The sequence below is a fragment of the Coffea eugenioides genome, unplaced genomic scaffold (genome assembly GCF_003713205.1).
Source record: "Coffea eugenioides isolate CCC68of unplaced genomic scaffold, Ceug_1.0 ScVebR1_23;HRSCAF=104, whole genome shotgun sequence".
Taxonomy (NCBI): Eukaryota; Viridiplantae; Streptophyta; class Magnoliopsida; order Gentianales; family Rubiaceae; genus Coffea; species Coffea eugenioides.
The window spans coordinates 753,443-775,834 of record NW_020862884.1 but is presented as its reverse complement, the minus strand read 5'-3'; the positions used below and the strand labels follow the sequence as shown (position 1 = coordinate 775,834).

At 37.6% G+C, this 22,392-nt stretch overlaps 1 non-coding gene across 1 annotated transcript; it reads left to right on the top strand.

The window, feature by feature from the left end:
* Positions 1–21,912: 21,912 nt before the first annotated feature.
* LOC113756598 lies at positions 21,913–22,018 on the top strand. Its single transcript, XR_003465987.1, has one exon. It is a non-coding gene; the product is annotated as a small nucleolar RNA snoR103 (small nucleolar RNA).
* Positions 22,019–22,392: the final 374 nt, after the last annotated feature.

The window sequence follows — 22,392 nt, the reverse complement described above, 5'->3', positions numbered from 1 at the left end:
CCGGGTTTTATCCCGCCAATCTCGGCAGGACCGGGTATAATCCCGCTGACCGTTTTTATCAAATTGGGACCGGGTTTCATCCCGCCAATCTCGGCAGGACCGGGTATAATCCCGCTGACCGCTTTTTATCAAATTGGGACCGGGTTTCATCCCGCCAATCTCGGCAGGACCGGGTATAATCCCGCTGACCGCTTTTTATCAAATTGGGACCGGGTTTCATCCCGCCAATCTCGGCAGGACCGGGTATAATCCCGCTGACCGCTTTTTTCGTTGGGACCGGGTTTCATCCCGCCAACCTTGGCAGGATCGGGTATTATCCCACTGGTCGATCATCATGGCAGGTTCGGGTTTAATCCCACTGACCAATTCATTACTGGGGCAAATCTGTAGATACGTTCTCAAATAAAGTCTTATACAGTTTTCTTCATACAATCCCATTTGAATTTCCTATCTCTAGTCAATCCCAATTTTATATTTCTGTCCGGGTCTATCCCGTGGGTCTATCCCAATTTTACATTTCTGTCCGGGTCTATCCCGTGGGTCTATCCCAATTTTACATTTCTGTTCGGGCCAGTCCCATGATTTGAAATTCCTATCTCTAGTCAATCCCACTTTTGTCCGGGTCTATCCCGTGGGTCTATCCCAATTTTACATTTTTGTCCGGGTCTATCCCGTAGGTCTATCCCAATTTTAAATTCCTGTTCGGGTCAGTCCCGATTTCAAAATTCCTGTTCGGGTCAGTCCCGTTTTAGATTTCTGTTCGGGTAAGTCCCGTTTTATTTTTCATGTTCGGGTCAGCCCCGTATTAGAATTCCTGTTCGTTGGGATCCTTTTGCAGCCAAATAACACAGGTAAGTATTTGGTGTCTACTTCTTTGCCTCAAGTTTTTTCAAAACTCAGACAAAGAGGGGCAAACTGTAGACACCAAATTTTGAATAATTTTATGTGGCATCTATTTCATGATTTTCATTTTAGATTGCTTGCATTCGTTGTTTACTTTTAGTTTTAATTTTTAGTTTTAGCTTTTAAGTTTAAAATTAGCATAGACTTTTTAGGAAAAAGAAAAGGAAAAACATCAAAAATATTTTTCAATCATTTTTGTTTTATTCAAGGCTTTCTTGAAAAAGAAAAGAAAAAGAAGAAAAAGAAGCAAAGAACAAAAAATGAAAGTGGAAAATAAAATGAAAGCGAAAAGTAGAAAATAGCGGTTTTGCCGCTTTTTATTTTTAGTTTATTCATTTTCACTTGACGATTAATTAAATTACTGTTTTTTTTACTTTATTTTACCATTTCATCTATTAATTTGAAAAAAAAAACAAGAGAAAAAGAAAAGAAAAGAAAACAAGAATAATTAGCGTTAGCATTTCATTTTAATTTAGCTTTCTTCATTAGTTTTTCTTTTATTATTATGTATTTTGTTAAATTAGTTATGTTAATCAATTAATTTTCTTGAAAACCAAAAAAAAAAAAAAAAAAAAAAAAAAAAGGATCGCGGCCTGCAAGCTGCATTTTTGGCAGCTTGCAAAGGGTTAGCTTCGTACGTGCCATTGAAGGGCAAGATGAAGGCAGAGGCTGGCTTTCATCCTGACCATTCAAGGAAGGGTTTAGGAGATTTGGAAGTGGATATAAAAGAAAAAGGCAGCAGCAGCCGCAAGGGGGGGCTGACGGGAGAGAAAAGAAAAAACAGCGAAAGAAAAGCTAAGGGTAACAGCTGAGGGATAGAAAGGAAACAGCGAGAGAAAGAGAGGGAAGCGGGATTGAGAAGGCAGAAACTAAGGGAGTCTGGGGAGTTGAGAGGGTCGGCTGTGAGAAGGGGCGACGGGAGAGATAGAGGGAGAGAGCAAGCTGACGGCTGGAAACAAAAAGAAAAAACAGAGAAGTTCTTGGAAGATACGGGAGAGAGGAGATTAGGGGGAGGAACGGCCAAAAGAAAAACCAGCAGGAGAAGGCAGAAAGTGTCCAAGAGAGAGCAAGGGGACCATCCATTAGAAGCGAGAGCGAGGGAGATTCTGGGATAAGAAAAGAAAGGAACCAGAGGAAAGCTTTGGAGGAAGAACTGAAAACAACTGAAAGGAAGCAGCCGACAGCAAGGGAGGAGACTTCGGGGCCAAAGCTTCGGGCTTCACAGCCCTGTACTGAACTTTGTGACCTGGGTTCGGTGGATCTTGCTAACCCCAGCATCCCCCACGGTGATTCGTTCCCAAAAAGGCAGTAAAGGAGGTAGCTTTAAACCCCATTCTTGTTTGCCTCTTCTAAAACTGGATGCGGATTCCTTGTTGATTAGCACGGTAATCGTCTGAATGCTTTGTTTGTTGGCAGAATGCTTTGTTGGTTAGTATAATTTCGGTAGTTGTGTTTTGAATTTGTTTGAGTGAGAATTCCTGAACAAAAGTCACTAGTTCACGTTCCCTCGCGAAACAGGAAGGTCGTGACTGAAATTTTGCAGCAAGTGTTCATATCATTTAGTGGTGTTTTGTCCTTTCCCTCTCCCTTCCCCAAGTTTGTGCCTCTAGATTCTTGCATTTGGTTTGTCCTACCTGAATTCGTTTAGGCTGAGCAAGGGAGTTGCTGCAATAGAAAATTTCAGCAAGTTTCACTCTCGGTTTGCTGAAAATTTTCATTCATAGGCAATGGTTTCAGTTTTTGTTTATTCGTTGGAGTGTTAAAGGTTCTTGATTGGAGATGATTAGAAGGTTTTGCATGAACTTTGTTTGCCAAAAGATTGCATTTGATGGTCGAAGTTTGTGGACAAAAATGCAGCTGGCTGTTTTCTTTAAGTTGCAGAAGCAACATTGACCAGAAAATTGCAGAAATGCATGAGTTTCTTTGCATCTTTGGCATGAGATTCCTTTATGTTTTTTGCTTGTTTAGGTGTTAAGATTCTATACTCGTTTGTTTGGTCTAGAGTTTGATGTTTGGTAGGTGAAGTTCTCCTCAAAATTGAACCTGTGAATGGAACTTTGTGTTTGGAATTTGAATTTGCAGCAGAAAAATGGAAATGAAATCTGTTTTGCCGAGAGCCTAGTCTGCATTCTTGTTTGCATGAAAATCTTCCTCACTTTGTTTTCTGCCATTTCCTTTTATGAATGATAAGTTTAACAAGAACATGAGGTTAGGTTTTAGTTTGAGATGATTGTGTGAATGTACGGGCAAGGTTTTTGAAGTTGAGAGTATAAGAATTGTTGCAGAAATCTGTCTTCCTGCGATACATTGCATTGCATGCATGAAATAACTTTTAAAATTTGCACTTTAGCCCCCCAAGTCCCCTTTTATTTCACTATGGCCCAATCAATTGAATGATTTCCTCAATTTGGCCCTTGGTAGCTTTCAATTTTACAACTTCATTGTTTGTTTGTTTCAATTGACTACCATGCTTTGTTTCAATTGCACTTAATTCATGATTTTAGGGGCTTTATGACCAAGTGAGCTTGTGTTTGCCTATTTCCTTTAATTTTCCCAAATAAATTGGTACCTTGACCATTTCTTTTATTTTGGAGGATAAATAAGTGATTTCACTTCATTGGGGCCCGATTGCAAGGGAGGTAACCTCTATCTCCTTGATTTTCATTTCTCCTGTGTGATCCAACGTGCTAAATGTGAATTGCATGTCTACGTTGCTTTCCTTGCCTTTCCTCAATTCTTTGCATTTACTTTATTTACTTTTGCCTTTTATTTAAGTATTTCATTATGGGGTATGTGTACACCTCTTGGCTTGTAATAGATAGGGCCTGGAGGAGTATTCGATGAAGACCTGTTGAAGACATGTGCCTAGCTAGCAAATGTAATAGTTAGGGCTTTAATTGCTTTATGTGTCTTGCATGCTTAGTTGCTATGTGTTAATTTGCTTTATTAGGTTCTTGCATCTAGTCGAGCATGCTAATTGTTATGTGCTATGTGTTTATGGGTGTTTGGCATGTCTAAATCGCTTTCCATAGCCATGAATGAATGTGATGGATGAATGTACGTCACCACACTAGTCCAATGCTAGTTGTGGCTCATTATTTCATTAGGAATTCATAGAAAGGGCTAGTCCAACGCTAGACCCAATAGGATTTTTCCTTTGTTTTTCATTAATGCATTATTTGCCTGTTCACTACATATCATGCATTTTTCCTTAGTTTTATCATTTGGCATGCTCCTCGATTCCCCTTTCCCCTCACTTTAGGTCTTGCATCTCATGCTAGTTAGGGTACATTTGCCTGAAGAGTCCCCTTTCGATAAGGGAAACGAGCGAGTGTGGCTACTCGATAGCCTTAGCACGCTAGTTTTGCCTTCTAATCAAAGGAAAGATTAAGTCACAAAGTTAGGACTCCCTGTTCCCGTCTTGATGCATTCCTATAGGATTCATGCATTCTATTCATTCACTATCACATACACTTACTTTATATTCTAACCCTTTTTCCACATTCTCACTTCACACTACTTTCACACTACTTTCTACATTCTCTCTTCACACATGCACCTTATGGCATTTTTCACCTTATTATTTTTTACTTACTTTAACTTGCAAAGACATTTGCACACCTCCACTTATATCTTATTACTTTTATCATTTTTCTCACTTCACACAAACTCACACTTTCACATGGCATGCATTCCACTCATTTTACGTCATTTAGGATTACGTGTGACCTCTCCAAAGGATCATTATTGGGCTTCACAATTAATGTGATTGGCACCGCTCAACCTTTGAAGAGAAATTTCCCCCATGTCCCCCTAGGTCTAGGTTTTTGCATTCATATAGACATATCCAACACGCGATACATACCTTGGGTAGAAAAATTAGGAAAAATTGGTTTAAGTCACGCAACTAGCCTTGGCTAGGTCGAAGGGGTGCCTTGGGTTTTTATCCTTGCCTTCCCCTTCGTCAAATGTGACCCCCGATCCCTCTTTTTGGTTACGTAGACCCAAAAGTTCTTTAAAAGGGTTTATTTACTTTTTTTATTCAAAAACAAAAAATCATTTTTTGGGTGACTTGGTACACCCTAACCCTATACCAAGTGGCGACTCCATTTTTGATACAAAAAACCCTTTTTGAACTTTATATGGCCAAACCGTCGCATTATCAAGTCCCATGGCCTTTTACTTTTCATTTACACACGTTCACATTCCATTACACCACTCACATCTCACACCACACACACACCAACACATTCGCATTCAAAAAGTGGGGCGCGACATTAGAGACACGTGAACAGAAAATTTTATCGACTCCAAAACAAGACAAACAATGGCGGACAGATTGGACAGATTAGAAACGATACCAAAAGAAAAGAAAACAAGGATATACGTGATACCTTCAACTAGCTCTGATGCCAGCTGATACAAACGGCACCAACCGTGTGATGCAACCCGTACAGAAAGGCTTGGATCTAGAAGGTAGAGACTCACGTTGAAGATGACGAATGCAACGGATCACCTAAACCCGTTGATCACGTGGTCAACGAACCTCGGTATTTGTAGAAGACGCCACAATCTAGCGCGGTCCTAGATTGATAAGTCAATTGAATACCTAAGATACAAATCTAAGATATTCAAGGTGCTTCAATGAAGCTTGAGAGAACTCTCAATGTAATTTTATTAATCATAAAAAAACTACCTATAACACAACGACTTAAGGCTATAAATAGCCTTGACTAAACCCTAATAAAGTTTTGAAAAATACAAAGGAAATTCGGCCAGCTCTTGGGCTTCCCGTTGGGCCGCCACTAGCCCAACGTAGGGACTAAAAGTGCTATTGGATCTAAGACCCAAGGACTAACAACGACTAAGGCCCAACCACAAGCTTGTTGGACCTCTTTATTACACTTTACTAAAGCTACTAATGGGCCGGGGGCCCTTGGCCAAACTGGACACACTAATCCTCATGGATGGCCGAAAGTAAGGTAATATCTCTAATTTCGTTGAGACCCTCAATGGCCTTTGGCTTCCCACTTGACTCTCGGATCGCACGAACTAGTGTTTGGAGTGTCTCATTTAGCCTTTTTGCACGAGCTCGTGTCATGGGCCCCAATGGCACCTTTACTTGCTCCACTTGGATAGCACTCTCGACCCCCTCATCACATGACTTGGAGCTTGCGGCAGTTGTATTTGCTTTGAAAAAGTGGTGGCATTATTTGTATGGGGTGACATTTGAGGTATACACGGATCATAAGAGCCTTAAATACTTATTCTCTCAGAAAGAGCCAAATCTGAGACAACGTCGGTGGGTGGAGTTTTTAGAAGACTATGATTGTACGATTAATTACCATCTAGAAAATGCCAACGTTGTAGCAGATGCTCTAAGTCGAAAGGCTCAACTAGCAAGTTTAATGGTGGGAGAGTGGAGCTTGTTAGAAAATGTATGTGAATGGAACCCTCGTCTGGAGCCGTGGAAAGTTATTTTTGGAAATATTGATGTGAAGTCGACACTGTTGGATCGGATTAAAGAGGGCCAAATAAAAGAACTATCGGTACAACAGTGGGTGGAAAGAGTGAAGAATGGAAAATTGCCTGATTTTAATCTAGATCCTGATGGGATTTTAAGGTTTCGAAATCGCGTCGTTGTACCTAAGGATGAAGAATTGAAGAAGGAAATTTTGGAGGAATCTCACCGTTCTAGGTATACGGTGCATCCAGGTAGTGGTAAGATGTATCAGGATCTCAAAAGTCTGTATTGGTGGGATAATATGAAGGCGGAGATTGCCCAATTTGTTCAAGGTTCCTTACATGTCAACAAGTAAAAGCAGAGTATCAAAAATCGTCGGGTCTGTTACAGCCTTTAGAGATACCTGAATGGAAATGGGAGCACATAACGATTGATTTCGTAACAGGGTTGCCACGAACTCAAAAAGATCATGATGCAATTTGGGTGATAGTAGAGCGATTAACTAAGACTACACATTTCCTGCCATTTCCTGCCAGTTAATATGAAATACTCTTTGGAGAAACTTGCCAAACTCTATATGGATGAGTGGTGAGACTACATGGGGTACCAGTGAGTATCGTATCCGATAGGGACCCTAGATTTGTATCTCGATTCTAGCAAAAGTTGCAAGAGGCTCTAGGAACTAAGTTTAGCTATAGTACAGCGTATCATCCTCAAACTGATGGACAGTCTGAGAGAACCATTCAAACTCTTGAGGATATGCTAAGAGCCTGTATTGTAGATTTTGGAGGAAGTTGGAGCCAATACCTAACCTTGGTTGAGTTCGCATATAACAATAGTTATTACTCTTCTATTCAAATAGCCTCCTATGAAGCATTGTATGGGCGATGGTGCCAATCACCTATTCATTGGGATGAAGTAGGAGAGAGGAAGATCATAGATCCGGCCACGATACCATGGGTTGAGGAAGCCTACGAAAGGGTAAAGGTAATTCGTCAGAGGCTTCAAACGGCTCAAAGCCGACAAAAGAGCTATGCCGATCATCGGAGGAAGGATTTGGAGTTTGAGATAGGAGATAAGGTGTTTCTTAGGGTTACTCCATTGAAAGGAAAGATTAAAGCAGGAAAGGGGAAAAAGTTACAACCGAGATACATAGGACCTTTCAGTATACTCCAGCGGATAGCAAATGTGGCTTATCGATTAGAGTTACCAACTAGTTTGTCTTGGATCCTTGATGTTTTTCATGTTTCTTTGCTTAAGAAATATCATCCGGATCCGACTTACATTTTGCCACCAGAAGATATTGAACTGGACGAGTCTTTGACCTATAAGGAACGACCCATTTGAGTACTGGATAGGAAGGTGAGGAACTTGAGAAATAAGCAGATTCCACTGGTTAAGTTCTATGGAGACACCATAAGGTGGAGGAAGCAACCTGGGAGCTGGAGGACATGCAAGAGAAGTATCCCGAGTTGTTTACGCTTAAATGTATGAATTTCGACGTCGAAATTCTCTTAAGGGAGAGAGAGTGTGAGAACTTGTAAAATCCCTCATATTTTTTTTCTTAAAATTCCCTTTTATTTGGAATTTATTCCTTTATAATAACCTTACTACTCATTCACTCCCTCAGTAATTGCAATCAAACATAGAATCAAGGGTTTTTCTTTTCGTTTTCTTGTTATCGTAAATTAGGGTTTTGCGTTTTTTGGTAGAGTGAATAATCAGTGTGGAGTGTGTACTCAATTTGGTGATTAAGAGTGAGTTTTAGATAAGAAAAAGTATATGTTTAGAAGTAATAATCATAAGTGAGTGAATAATAAGTTAAACCCCTAGTACATGTGATTTAAGGAAAATCGGTTTGAACCGACGTGTACTGTTCGCTACCGATTGAATACACCACTTGACCACCACTTTATTACCTTAATATCCTTGTTATTTATTATTTCATAAATATCAGCCCCTTAATCAGCCTTGAGAGGGCCGAAATTGTTGACTTAAAATAAAGGAAAAAAGTAGAAAACTTTAAGACTTAATCTTGGAGTGACAAGTGGCAACCATCCAAGGGTTGTTTGACCAACCAATTTCCTTCATTTTTATCACCAAATTCACTTCATTTCCTCTTCATTTCTGCACATTTTGACCGAGCTTGAGGAAAGAAGAAACCGAGTGAGAAAACTCCAACTTCCACCTTGAATCATCTTAGTTTGAGAGAAATCACCCAATCCAAACCGATTAAACTTTCATTTTAGTACTTAGGAAGCTTTGTGTGGTAAAATTTATGGAAGAAAGGGGTGTGGTTCTCACCTACAAGCACTTTTTGGAAGGTATCTTGGCTGCCTTTCCTTTTTCTCTTCTTAATCTTACTAAAGTTTGGATAGAAGCTCTTAATCTTGGTTTATGACGGTTAATTATTGAGTTTTGTATGATATGGTGGAATGCATAGTTAGGGTTTGATATTTTCAGTTATGATTATTGTTTTTATCTAGTATATGATGTTGATGAGATTGGATAGGGGCTTGGGGTAGTGATTCTGTGAGGACTCGTATTTTATTTTATTTTATTTATTTATTTTATCGATTTATTCACTTATTTATTGGTTTACTCCAAAATAGTTATTTTCATGATTAATTACCCAAGTGTTAGTTAGTTATACTATCGTTACAAGAATTTCTTAGAAATTTCACTTTATAGCGCATAAGTCGAAAGTTCGCGTTTTCGCGCGCTTAATATACAAGTTATTGTTGGACTTTAGAAAATTATTGTTGGACTACTAAGAGTGGATAATAATAGTGTTAAAGGAAGTGCATTAGAGGTTTAATATACAAGTGAAACAAACCCGAGAGGAAACGGGCACGAAACGCTCGCGTACACGCACTATTGAGAGTTGACTTTTGTGCACTTAAAGCTACCAACCACCAAGCTTCTACAAGAAGCTTCCCATATCAGCACCATCTCTCTCTTTTCTCTCTCAAAGCTGCCGAAACCCTCAAGGAAGAAGAAGGAACAAAACTTCATCTCATCTCACTCAAATCTTTCACCATTTCACTCCAAATTCACTACACAAACTCACAACAACTTGGAGACTCACTTGGACTAGGAAGAGAGCATCATTTCCACGGTTTTCTTGGAGTTCTTAGTGGCCAAAATTTATGAGTTTCATCAACCAAGTGGTAGTAAATCATCCAACCTTTGAAACTTGATTCTAGTGAGTTAGATTTCACTTGGAAGCTTGTAGCTTCATATGGGTATATCTTTATTTGGTTGAAAATCATTTGAGTGGGCTCTATGAAATACCACAATGGACATGTTGGATTGATATGATGATTTTGGGTGTTATTTATGTTGATTAAGTGTTAAACTAGTGGATATAAGTTGAAAAAGTGGAAAGAAAATCAAAGGAAAGCTTGCATGAGAAAGGGCCGAATGCTACCCTGTTTTTGCAGAGAACTTGGTGCAATTTTTTTGTGACCAAATGACCTTTATTTTTATGTAGATATGTTGTATAGGTTGTGTGGAAATTTTTCACTAAAAATCACTTGATTTGGTTGGGTAAAAGTTGGATTTTCGAAATAACTTCAAAACTGGAAAACGGGTAACAGGGGTTACCTGGCAGCGAACTTTGAACGATCATAACTCCTTGCTCCGACGTCGAAATCAAGTTCTGTTTGTGGCATTTGAAACTAGACACTTCCAGTTTTCTAACGGTGTAGCATCCCTTCATTTGAACTGAGTGAGCCATACCAATTCTTCAAAGTTACCTGTTCTGTTTTATTGCTGTGCTGGAGAGTCAGTAATGTGCTAGAACTTGTTGCTTGAATTTGAGCTAGCTATGAACTGTATTTCAAAACTATTTCTTCTGATTAAATGTAGCCTTATGAATGTAGTTTCTAATTCCACCAACCATGCCCAAGTCCAAGTTGAATTGACTGAGTTATGGCCAAATTACAGAACTTCACCAGTGATAGAAAACCCTAGTTTTGGCTAGCCGAATGGCTTAGCTCGAATTGAGACTTGTTATTTTGAAACTTTTGGTGTCAATCACCTACCAAATGTATGTTGGATGTTTCTTAGATCTTTCCTTTATAAACAAACCATGTTTGAGATGATTTCATTGGCCAAAGGTTTGAAAAAAAAGAGAAAAAGGAAGCATAAGGCAGAATTGCCTTGGAAATTCCTGGAACTTTAGTGGTCTTGTTAACTGACTTCCCGTATGCATTTTTGCATGAAATTTGACAGAGGAGTATCCCTTATATGGTAGTGTAATCATACCAAAATTGGTACCATTCCAAGTCCATTTCAATGCCAAATGAAGCCCCAAAGTTTGTGTTTCAAATCTGGAAAATTGCCCAATGGTCGTCATTTTGAACCAACTTTGAGCTGCTATATCTTGGCGCTCAAAACTCCGATTCTTGTTCCGTTTGTTGTGTTTTAAACTTTGATTGTAACTCTAATTGATCTTCAAATTTTAGAGACTAGTTCATATTCTGTGAATTTTTCCGAATTTACAAAGTTTACCAAAAACCAACCCCGAATCTGTCTTGGAAGTGTAACTCAGTAGCTTTAAGTCAAAATTTGAGTGTCTTCCATTTAAAATCATGGAACATTGTCTTCCAGGAACTTTTAGTAATTTAGAATTAGTTTCCAAAGATATCAATTTTTCCAATTTTGGACCTACGGAGAGTGAGATATGATTTTTCAAAGATTGCACCTCAAATCTGAAATTTCTGAACTTGAAGGGAATTGAGTTTTAGAAACTCTCCATTACCCTTCGATATTGCTTGACCGTTTTACACTTGATTTCAAAGATGAAAATCAGTTTTTCCTTGTATTATTAAACCGCACTTTTGAGCCTTGATTTACGAATAATTAAGGCTCATTTTCATGATGTTTTCTTAGATTGTACAAATGTACAATCTTCCTTGATAATTGGGGATTTTAAGCGATAGTGTGTGATAGATAATTATTGTGTGCTCAGGCATTCAAGGGGACCTTCAAGAGGACCTCACAATGGACGCTTAAACACTTGAATTGTGTACCACACTCTTATTTTGACTAGGTGAGTGTCAAGTGCATGTTTTGTTGCAATTATGTGAATTGCCTCTCATGAACTGAAAATTGATAACTGCTGAGTCGAGTGTGTTCTTTATCACACTCGTTCTCATTTAAATGAATTGCCTGAACTGAATTCAATTGCCTGAATTGATTTGAATTACCTGACCTAGATTGAATTGAATTATATGTTATGACTGCATATGTCGTTGGAGTGAATCTCCTCGACTCACACCTGACCTGGGGGACGTCCAAATCTCATCGGTCGACCTTGGTCTCGAGCCGGCATGGGTTTGGTCGGGAACCTTGGTGAGCCATGAGAAAACCTGTATAAGCTTGATCTATTGGAGAGATCTTGCTTGGCCTACTCGTGCAGTAGCGCATTTATCGCAGTTCGGGCCCGGTGGGGGGTTGTAAGGTAGAAGGACCTGTGCAGTTAGTGGAGATCTACGGACTTAAACATACCGACCTAGTTGACGGAGTGTCATCGTGGGAAGGTATTCGATCGAGGTTGGCAAAGCAAGTGGAAATTAGCTCCTGAGAGCTACCATTGTGGCGACCCCACTTTCCCCTAAGGCGAACCAGAGGGTTGGCGGGCCGTCTACCCAACTCTCGCTAGGACTCACGCAAGCACACTAACCCAAATCCTTCCGAAGATTAACCCCATCTATTACAAAGACGATTCTCCCGAAATGGGCAATTACTAAGCCCACGTTAACTTCAAAGATAACAGTAATTTAGAATAGCCAGTCGACGGCTCCTAAGCATCTCACGTGTTACATCCAAGGAATAAGGTCGTACAATTCCAGATATACAATTTCATACACCACAATTACAAACTTACAAGCCAAACATTCGAATTAGGGTTTACGCATTTTCCAGCTTCAAGTGGCAATCCAGTGCCAAAAGTACGTTGTTTAAATTAAAGCACAATACAACCCAAAAGAGAAGCCATAATATTCATTTACATAAAAAAAAACATAGATAAGTTTCAAGGATTTCAATTGCCAGAACCTGTCAAGGAAAACAAATAAACGTGGGGTGAGCTAAAGCTCAGTGGTGCCCCAAAACATGCAATTAAATAAAACAACTAACACGTATTGATTTCAACTGAAGTAAACAACTAGGAAAGCGCATAACAGTACAAAGTAGGATACGGGGGCTCTCAAGAGCCATTTTCCGCGCTTGATCAAAATTTACCGTAGGTGACCCTCCGTCAACTCTCACTACTTACGGTCCATGTAGAACTCCTTATTTTACTTAACTCCGGCCACCGATCATACCCCAGCTCCGGGCCCGCACGACAAGATAGATGAGAGCGGTAGTACTCGAGTATACCCCCTGGATAAACTAGTCGAGGGATTCACCCAACGACTTTACGTCCAACACTTGATTCTTATAGACTGGTCGAGGGGTTCACCCAACGACGTTACGTCTAACACTTGATTTTTATAGACTGGTCGAGGGATTCACCCAACGACTTTACGTCCAACACTTGATTACCAGGTCAGGATAAGAGGCCCTCCCACCCTGAAGGTGTGGTACATTCCCCTGCCTAGTAATTTAGCACTTAGCAAGCGCAAGCAAGATATTCACGAAAAACACTTCAAGCAAGTCACCACTCGAACGGCTAGCGTGATAAAGTACACACTGCTCACTTCGATGGATCAAAAACCACTTTGCAATTATCATACATCGAGTCAAAAAAGCACTGTAACCAAATAGTCATAAAACAAGCAGGGACACTCACCAAGAGTGAAGTTACTGATCAAGATGGGAATCAAAGTCTGCATCCTCGCTAAACCCTAAAATACCAAATTTAAAAACTATAATTGGCTATACTAGTTCTAGGATTACGTAGGAAAATTATTCGTAGCATAGCTAGTTTATTTTCTTGGAATAAGTCAACAAACCATGTAGTATTAAAACTAGTAAAATACTTTGTAGAATTTCCTTAATATTACTTTTCTTGTAAAAGTGTTACTAGAACTAATTTACGTGAAATAATGTTTCTTGCCGAACAAGCTTTCTACGCTTTTAGCTAAAGTTAGTAAAGACTCGCATTTTGTAACTTTTCCTATAGACAGCTAGCCAAGGCAATTCTTAAAGAAAGAAAAGAATTAAAACAAGACTTAGGGTTTTAAAAGCTAGAAAAATTATTTTCTATAACTATTAAGGCTAGTTTAAGCTAAAGGAAAATTGTCGGGTTGGCAAAATTTAGGGCAAAATACTAAATACTAAATTTTATCGTTTAATACTAGTGTAAAAATATTATTTTTTTTATTAGCTTGATCAAAATTGCTCGAGTTCACAGGGTCGAAACGACTTTCACAATTTCGATTCCATTTCGAAATCTCATTATGGCTCAAATTTGTCGACATGGCAAAATCACATTTCAAATAGTAAATCACTAGGGCTCCGTCAGTCATTAGCCCTAGATTTCAACAGATTCATTCCTGATAGAAAAATAAAACAAGTGACCAAGGCTTCGTCAATCATTAGCTCTTGGTTTTGGCAAGCTCATATCACATCTCAACTTAATCAAAATAAACATAAGGCCTCCAAGCAATTTCAGCAGTTTAATTTCATCAACTTTAACACTTATATAAAATCATTCAAATGGCCAAAATTATCCATTCCAATACCGATAATTTCATCGCAACATTACAGTCATAATAAAATCAAATTGTCACTCCGAAATGCACATGCAAGACCCTCTTAATATAGCTTAAAGTGAAATCAATGAACATAAGATATTTTACAGCTCGAAACAGCATTTTTTAGAACTAAAATTCACCAAAAGAAGTCTGGAAAATTCCTTTACTACCTCTATCAACTCGCTTGAAAATTTTCCAGGTCTACACTTCAACATTTTTTATTAAATCCTCCAAAATATCAAATGTTTCGTAGCTAAACAACTTACACAGCTTAAAATACACATTTTTCATGCATTTCAAAACCATTATACTCCAAGGAAAAATTCCAGAAACCAATTAAAATTTCCAGCTCACCCTTCTCGGATTTCACAACATTTTCCAGCACCTCATTAATCTTAGATCAAAATTTTCATCGACTAAATCAGTGTTTTAAGTACTCAAATTTGTCATGCAAAAACTTATCTAGCTAATTAACATTTCCAATTCAAAATTAACTTTAAACCACAGCTGCAAACCCCAAAATTTTCCAGGTTCAAACTAGCATTTTCCAGTTCAAGCCTCACGGCTTTCACAAAATGTTTCCAGCAACTAAAGTGGTCCTAAATCCGAACTTCCTTGGTTAAATCAGAGTGTTATGTACTCAAATCCAACATGCAATCACTTAACTAGTTAATTAACATATCTAGTTCAGGAATTAACCTCGATCAGCAACACAAAATCATCTAAAATTTCCAGCTAGCCTCGGTTGAGCATGCATGTAGCAGTTTCTGTTTTTATTATTATTATTTTCTTCTTTTTTTTTCTTTAGCCGAGGTGATTAGCTGCAAGCAAAGCCTAAACACATAGTTATTAACTAACTAATCACAACTATAAGCTCAGATTATCGAATTTTAGCAGATTGGGAACTGCATTTCTTAATCAATTCTCGGCCGAACCATTTTTCTTCCAAACAAATTTTCCTTTTCTTTCTCATTTCATCATCCGAGCATATACCTCACATGCAAGTCCATAGCTTGCTTATTCTACCTCTGATTAACCATCTTCAGTCCAGAAAATTACCTCACCGAAGGCTCACTCGCGCGTCAAGGACACTGAAATTTTTCCCTCTCTCGGCTTCGCGCACAGGTTTGGCTCTGGTTGATGCTGCAGCTGCGGGGTGTTGAGGTGGATGGTACAGTTGGAGGTGGATTGGAGCTGGTTGAGGGTTCGACAGGGAATGAAGCTCACGCAGTGCTGCTCTCCTTTCTTCTCCCTAGCTCACGGACAGAGCAGGAAAAGAATTGCAGCTCACGGTTTCTTTCCTTGCTCTCGGTTATATGGTGCAGCTCAGTCTCTCACTCTCTCTCTCTCGGTCGACACTCACGAGGTGGAGTTGTGGTGGTGCGAAGTGAAGGTGAAGGGAGGTTGAGTGTTTGTAAGGTTGAGTGTGAGAATGGTGAAGAGTATGCATTGGCCGAATGAGGGTTGCGGTTATAATGTTGTCCGAAAATTGGTTTTGTGGCTGCATGGTAATTTGTGAGGTAGTGGAGGGTAGTTTAGTCATTTCACTTTTCCTCCTAACCTCCACTTAAGTTCCTTAGTTCTAACTTAACTCCAAAATTTATCCCGAATCTAAATTAAGCTCCTAATAATGTACTAATTTTGCAAGGCTTCAGTTATCGAAATTTTATGTCTTAAGTATGTTTAGTATACTTGTGTCATGTTTATCTATAATTTGTTGATTGCATCTTAATACTAAGGTTTCTATTAACCTTGAACATTATTAACGATTAAAGTTTAGCTAACGAAATTCGGAGAAATTAGTTATTAAATAAACGAAATAATTTACCTTCGAAATATTAATTTAATATAATAAAGCCAAGGGATTTAATAGTTTAGCACAATTCTTTTATTTTGCACATAAAAATTATTTTTACGCACTTATTTAAAAACAATTAGATTAAATGCTAAAATTTATTAAAGAATTAGAAGTGCAAATAAAATATGCAATGATATTTGTATATATATTTTCAGGGTTCTCACAATCATGTCCTTGAATTGTTTCTGTTTACTTTTACTTGCTTGAAATGTTACTTACTTGAACGTTATGGCTTTACTTACTGATTATTGCTGTTACTTGGACTACGTGCCTGCATGTGTGTTTCTTGACCTCGTTGATTATTGGCTCACCCCATTAATTTGTTTTCCTTAACAGGAACTGGAATGGAGATAGTAAGGAACTGCCGACTTGAGGCACTTTTGTATTAGGGTTTTGATTGTAATTGACTAGACAATCTTCGAAGTTGTATATTTTTGGGAAACGTGATTGTATCCTGAATTGTGGTGTAAGACCGGATGTTATATATATATGGAAGCGAATTCACTTTCTTACTTTGTCTTGTTGTATTAGTTATCATTGTATTAAGCTTGAACGAGAATTGTACTGAGTCCTGGCGAGAGTTGGGCAGGCGTCCCGCCGATACCCTTTGGTTCACCTTAGGGAGAAGTGGGGGCGTCACAGATTCAGGACATAAATGTGATTTTCAAGCATTGAATCATCAAATTTCAGAAATTGTAGGCCAATCTGTCCTGTTTCGGACCTGTATATTCAAGTATGATAGAGGTTGAATTAGGTCTAGGTCAAAACATGAAAGTTGTAGGGAATGGAGATATATAGATGTCTGTAAAATTTCAGTTCAATCGGAGCACTGTAACATGTGAAATGACAGAATTACCCCTGACTACCAAATGCCCTTTTTGCGTGGGCAGTGTTCTGTTTTCTCTGAGATTGCACATTTTGACCTTGAAAATGAATGAATTGGATATTGATGTCTTCATAAACTTGTAGGTCTATGTCTTAGCTTCGAAACGGCATAAAGTGTACCCTAATCTGATAAGCGTAGCTTCAGTTGTGACCAAAATGCTATAAGACGTCAAATCTGCTGTTTAGCTATTTGCCTTTAAAATTGGTTTTCGGTCGCATTGCTAGACTTGTCTTGTAATTGTATGAAATTGAACCTATTTGAAGGGCTATTGTGTTAAGATTGTTTATGTGTGAAGTTGGGGTTGAATTGAGGAAAATAATGAAGCCATAAATGGCTGGAAAATAGCGAAATACAAAGGGCGTGCCGCCCAAATTTTCACTCGAGAGTTAGACATGTGTACCCGCGACTTGGGCGAAGATTTGAGGATGAATTGAACTTGATTTGTCTAGGGTATTCGAGTCTACTTTCGTAGAGATATATAAGCTGGAATTTGGCCGAAACTCGTACCCTTGGGAAAAGTGAAAGTAACGACCAATAAAAATACGTTATTCTCGTCTTTTCGACTCAAATGGGAATTTCAAAATTTTACTCAGTTTATTACCAAAACTAAAAGAGTGAGTATGAGTTTTCTAGGACATGAAACCAAATGAGTTTCAATTACTTGTTTTTCGTTAAACGAAACGCTTAAGTTTCGAACTTTAGTTGATTTCAAAGCTCTTAAACGATGTTTTATCGCAGATTTGGACTCCAAACCAGGAGTAATACCTGAACGTGATCTGAAGAAGCACTAAATCTTTGGTGAGTGCTTCTAACTACCTGATTGAACTTAATACTTGTTTTCAATACTTGACCAATGTGATCGAATGATATAGATTGGTTTGATCGGGCAAGGGTGTACTTTATCGCACTTGCCCTAATGTGCCATATTCTTGTTCATTGATTGAAAGTGACTTGATGTATATGCATATGATTCGTATCTTGTCTGGAATTCCAGAAACCCTGTGGCTAGTTAATCGAGTCGAACCGGCAAGGGCTTGGTCGATTCGATAACGAACCCTGGGTCTTTAGTTTTGTCGAGTGGTGTGTTATCTCCTCGACTAATCGGTATACTCGATTATTGCCACCAGTATTTATCTTGGAGCTCGGGCCCAATAAGGGGTTTGGTTGGTGGACGGAGATTGGAGTTAAGTGGTGTACTACTGGACTAGTTACCTTACTTGAAAGTTGACGGAGTGTCAACTACTATATGATCAAGCTATGATGGAGCTAGTTTACAAGAGCTACTGTATCCTTTTACATGAAATGCTGAATATTTAATGTTTAGTCATCCGAAGTGTTATTGCTCATTTTCTTGATTTGTTAATGCTCGCTACGTTACTATTATGATTTTGGCACTTGTACTTATTGGTCAACTTGCTATTTGGGACCTCACTGAGTTTTAGTTCACTTTATTAGTTTTGTTTTCCTTACAGGGGGTACGAGCGAGGCGTGGGACTTGTACAGCCTAGCGTAATCTACTTTTTGTAAATTTTATAATTGTACTCACGCCAGTCGCTCGATTAGGATTGAATGTATTTAGAACTCCAATCTTTTGGTGTATTTGGGAATGTATGGAAGTTTGAGACAGAAATGAATGTATTTGTATGTTTTAAATTTGACAACTGTTGTTTTATTTGAGTTAAGAAGTTGTGAATTGTATTATCCAAAATACTTAGTGAGTCCTGGTGAGAGTTGGGCAGACGGTCTGCTAAACTCTGGGGTACACCCTAGGGGAAGGTGGGGTCGTCACAGTGTTGTTGGGCAAGTCCAAGACTAGATTGAGGAAAAGAAAGATGATTTTTGTATATGCATGCTACGTGTTTGATAAAATGCTAAAATGGAAAAATGGATTAAAAAGCTGAATACTGTGCATGTTTTGTTGTCAATATAGATGATTGTAGCTAGCACATGGTCCGAAAATGTTGAATTATCTAAAAATTTTGGAATTTTTGAGCCTTAAAAGCATTGAAGGATTTTTTTTAAAATTTTTTGGACTGTTTTAATTTAATTTATCATATTGTTATTGTTTTTCTATTGATTGGAGATCATAGTTGCATTGTAGAAGTTATAAGGAGTGTTGTAATATAAATTTTATGGTTTTTAGTGGTGATTATGGTGTTTTAAAAAATAAAAAATTGAGCTTTTTTTTAGCATTTTGGCCACTTTCGAGTCATTTTTCGTAAAAACTAACTTCAAAAATGGAATCTATGCAAAAAATCAAGTTGGGGTATGCATTTTGATAATTTTTTGTAGCCGGAAAAATTCGCCGGCGACTGACGGCGGTCCGTGGCGGCGGTGGCGTCGGTAGTCGGCACGGCGCCATGGCTACCAGCTAAAGCTTCTTCAGCTGGCCGGAGAAGGAGAAAGAAGAAATGGAAGGGAAGGAGAAGAAAAAAAAGAAGAAAAGAAAAGAAAGAAAAAAAGAGAACAAGAGAAAGAAAAATGATGGGCTAATGTTTTTTTTTGTGGGCTTGTGGTTATTTTTTGTTGGGTTTTGGGAATGGGTTTGGTTTATTTGTTTTGGATTTCGGCTGGGCTTAGGAATTTTCAGCCCCAGTAAAAAATAAAAGAGGCCCGATGGTCTTTTTCTTGCCCATAACAGAAACCGAAATTTGCACTTTAGCCCCTGATTTTTGGAGTATTTTTACTGCAGCCCATAACATTTTAAATTTTTTTCACTTGGGTCCTTAAATTAATTGTTTTAATTAATTTTGGCCCCTAAACTTTAGAAAAATTATATTTTGACCCCAAAAATTTTTCAATTTTTTTCCAATTCAGTCCCTAGTGGATTTTGACTCTCACTATTGTAATTGTTTCTTTTCTTTAATAGCTAATTATGTTACTTTTGAGTATATTTAACTTGTAACTTTTAGATGTTCTTAAATTTCTTTACGTTTGACATATTAAGGTGAATTTAGTATTTTTATCATTATTATTATTTTTCAATTAAATTGGTGTCATGATTCTTTTGTTCATTTTGAGTATAAATAGGGCAAATTGACTCCATTTAGTCACCACTTCAAAAGGGAGGTACTCCTATTATTATTATTTCAATGTCAATTACGTACTCTTATGTACTCCTACGTGTTTTTATGTGTTTGTATATTTTTATACGCTTTATTTATTTGATTTAAATGTTCATTCAAATTTTCTTATATTTGTTTAATTAATTTTTATAATTATTTGAGAGGCATTTAAATACCTCAAAAATGTAATAGATAGGATAACTAGATTTGTTTTATTATATTTTCCCATTTTAGATTGTAATTAGGTCCCCTATTGTAATAGATAGGGTAGATAGAATTTTTTTATTTCCCCATTTTAGATTGTAGTTAGATTTCCCACTGTAATAGATAGGTTTTTGCGTGTTTGTGTGACTTATGTGTTATGTGCTTTATCCGTTTTTCTTAGGATTTTTGTATCTAGATATTATATTTATGTGTTATGTGCTACGTGCTCTTACATATTTATTTGTTTTAATTTATGCCTTATTTGTCTTACTATGTATTAAGAATGTATGACGCCACCACACTAGTCCAACGCTAGTTGTGGCTTCTCCCTCCGTCTACTTGCTAGTTCAACGCTAGTAAGGATTTTTAGAAATGGAATAGTCCAATGCTAGACCCTTAGATTGTTCATTCATTAGATTCATCTCTTGCATGACATGACATTCATTACATTTTGTGCATATTTTTAGGATTTTTTTTCATTTGCATGATATTTTCTATTAAATTATCCTCTATCTCCTACCCTCTTTATGGGTTAATTATATCATTTAAGATTGCACCTCATTTAAGAAATTGTGAAATAAGTTAGTTCATTTGCTTGTCTATGTTAGGAGAATTATTTTTCAAATATGGGAAATGAGTGATTATAACTTTTTAGTTTAAATACCCATTAATTCCCGTATAAGAAAATTATGTCACGAGTTTTTGCCTCCCATACCCATTATGTTGCATTTCCTATTCTTTGGCCACTTATACCTATATATATAATTTAATTTTCTTTTTAATTTCATCATTCGCATACGCGTGACCCCTTCAAGGAATTATTTTGCTTTTGCAATTAATGCGATTGGTGTCAATTAAACCCTTGAATGGACATTTTGTCCCTTTCGCTATTTTTATAAATTTAGATTTACATTCATGTAAGAAACATTCAAACGTGATAAATTTAAGGATTAGATTAGTAAAATTTTGACTCAACCTCGTAACTAGCTTAGACTAGGTTGAAAGGGTGCCTTAGTTTTGAGTTAATCGAATCTTTGCCTTCCCTTTCTTCAATCGTGACTCCCGAACTCATTTTCTCTTGTTTTTCATAGACCTGGAGTTGTTGAAAAGGGTTTTATTTTATTTTATTTTTGTCAAAAAACACTTTTGGGTGACTTGGTACACCAAAACTCAATATCAAGTGGCGACTCCTATTTTTTCTTGAAAACCCTTTTAGACTACATTTTGGACCCAAATTGTCGCATTTTTTAAAGTCCCATTCTAGGCCCTTTTCACTTATTTTTAAATAAAATCATCTTCTTTCGTAATACCTTATTTTCATCGTAAAAAATGGGGCGTGACATTGTGTATGGAGGCTTTCTTTTAACACAGTTAAAGATGCATTTTTCTGTAAATGACAGTGCTAAGGTGAGCAAAAATTCTTGATTTTTGTAGCAGCACTGGGATGCAAGCCATTTATGTAGCTTATTGGTTTCTCTTCTTGCTTGAGAATAGTCTTGATTTGAGAAAGATGATATTGATTCCTTGATGGAGCTGATATTAACGTGCTTAGCTGGAGTTTTATAAGACAAAATTTAATTGTTGAGTTCTCAACTTATTCATTCCTCAAAATCAGTGTTTTCTCTTCAGATAATTTGGTTTGGGTGCTCGATTCTTTTCTGAAAACATTCTTGGGGTGCTAATTATTGTATCCCCTCTGTACTTTCTCTGCTTTCTTTGCTGGATAAAAGCACACAGCTTTTTGCTATTGATATCTCATTGTATGTAGTTACCCTTGCTGAGCTTGTGAGGGAACTGATTAAAATGTTCCTAATTCTTGGCAGTGCATTTAAGATGTGTAGCTGCTGTAAATATGGAGATAACATAATGAGTAGGCTTTAGGTGGGCGTTTAACGAGTATCTTTGTAGCTACAAAGAACCCTACATACGTGAAAGCTCCAGTAGATTGTTTTAAGGATTAAAACTAATGCTTCTTTTGAGGCCTGGCCTCCTCAAAATTGTGGTTTTCATTTTTCTTATAATGATGAATATTGAGATCGCCATTCTGTGTCCATCTAGTTGCCACTTGCAACTCTATATGCACTTGATTTTGTTACGACTTGGTGGTGAACATCTGTGATCTCAGTTTTTTACTTTTGCATCCAAGGATAGTTTGCAAATGACTCTGCATACATTTGAATTATTTCCTATTTTAAAATGGGGCAGTTGCATGGGTGCTTCTGCACCATTGGTTGAATATATCATGATAAGTGATGTTTAGTTTTTTTACTGTCGAAATGCTAAACCAACTTAATGCCCTAGTTTTT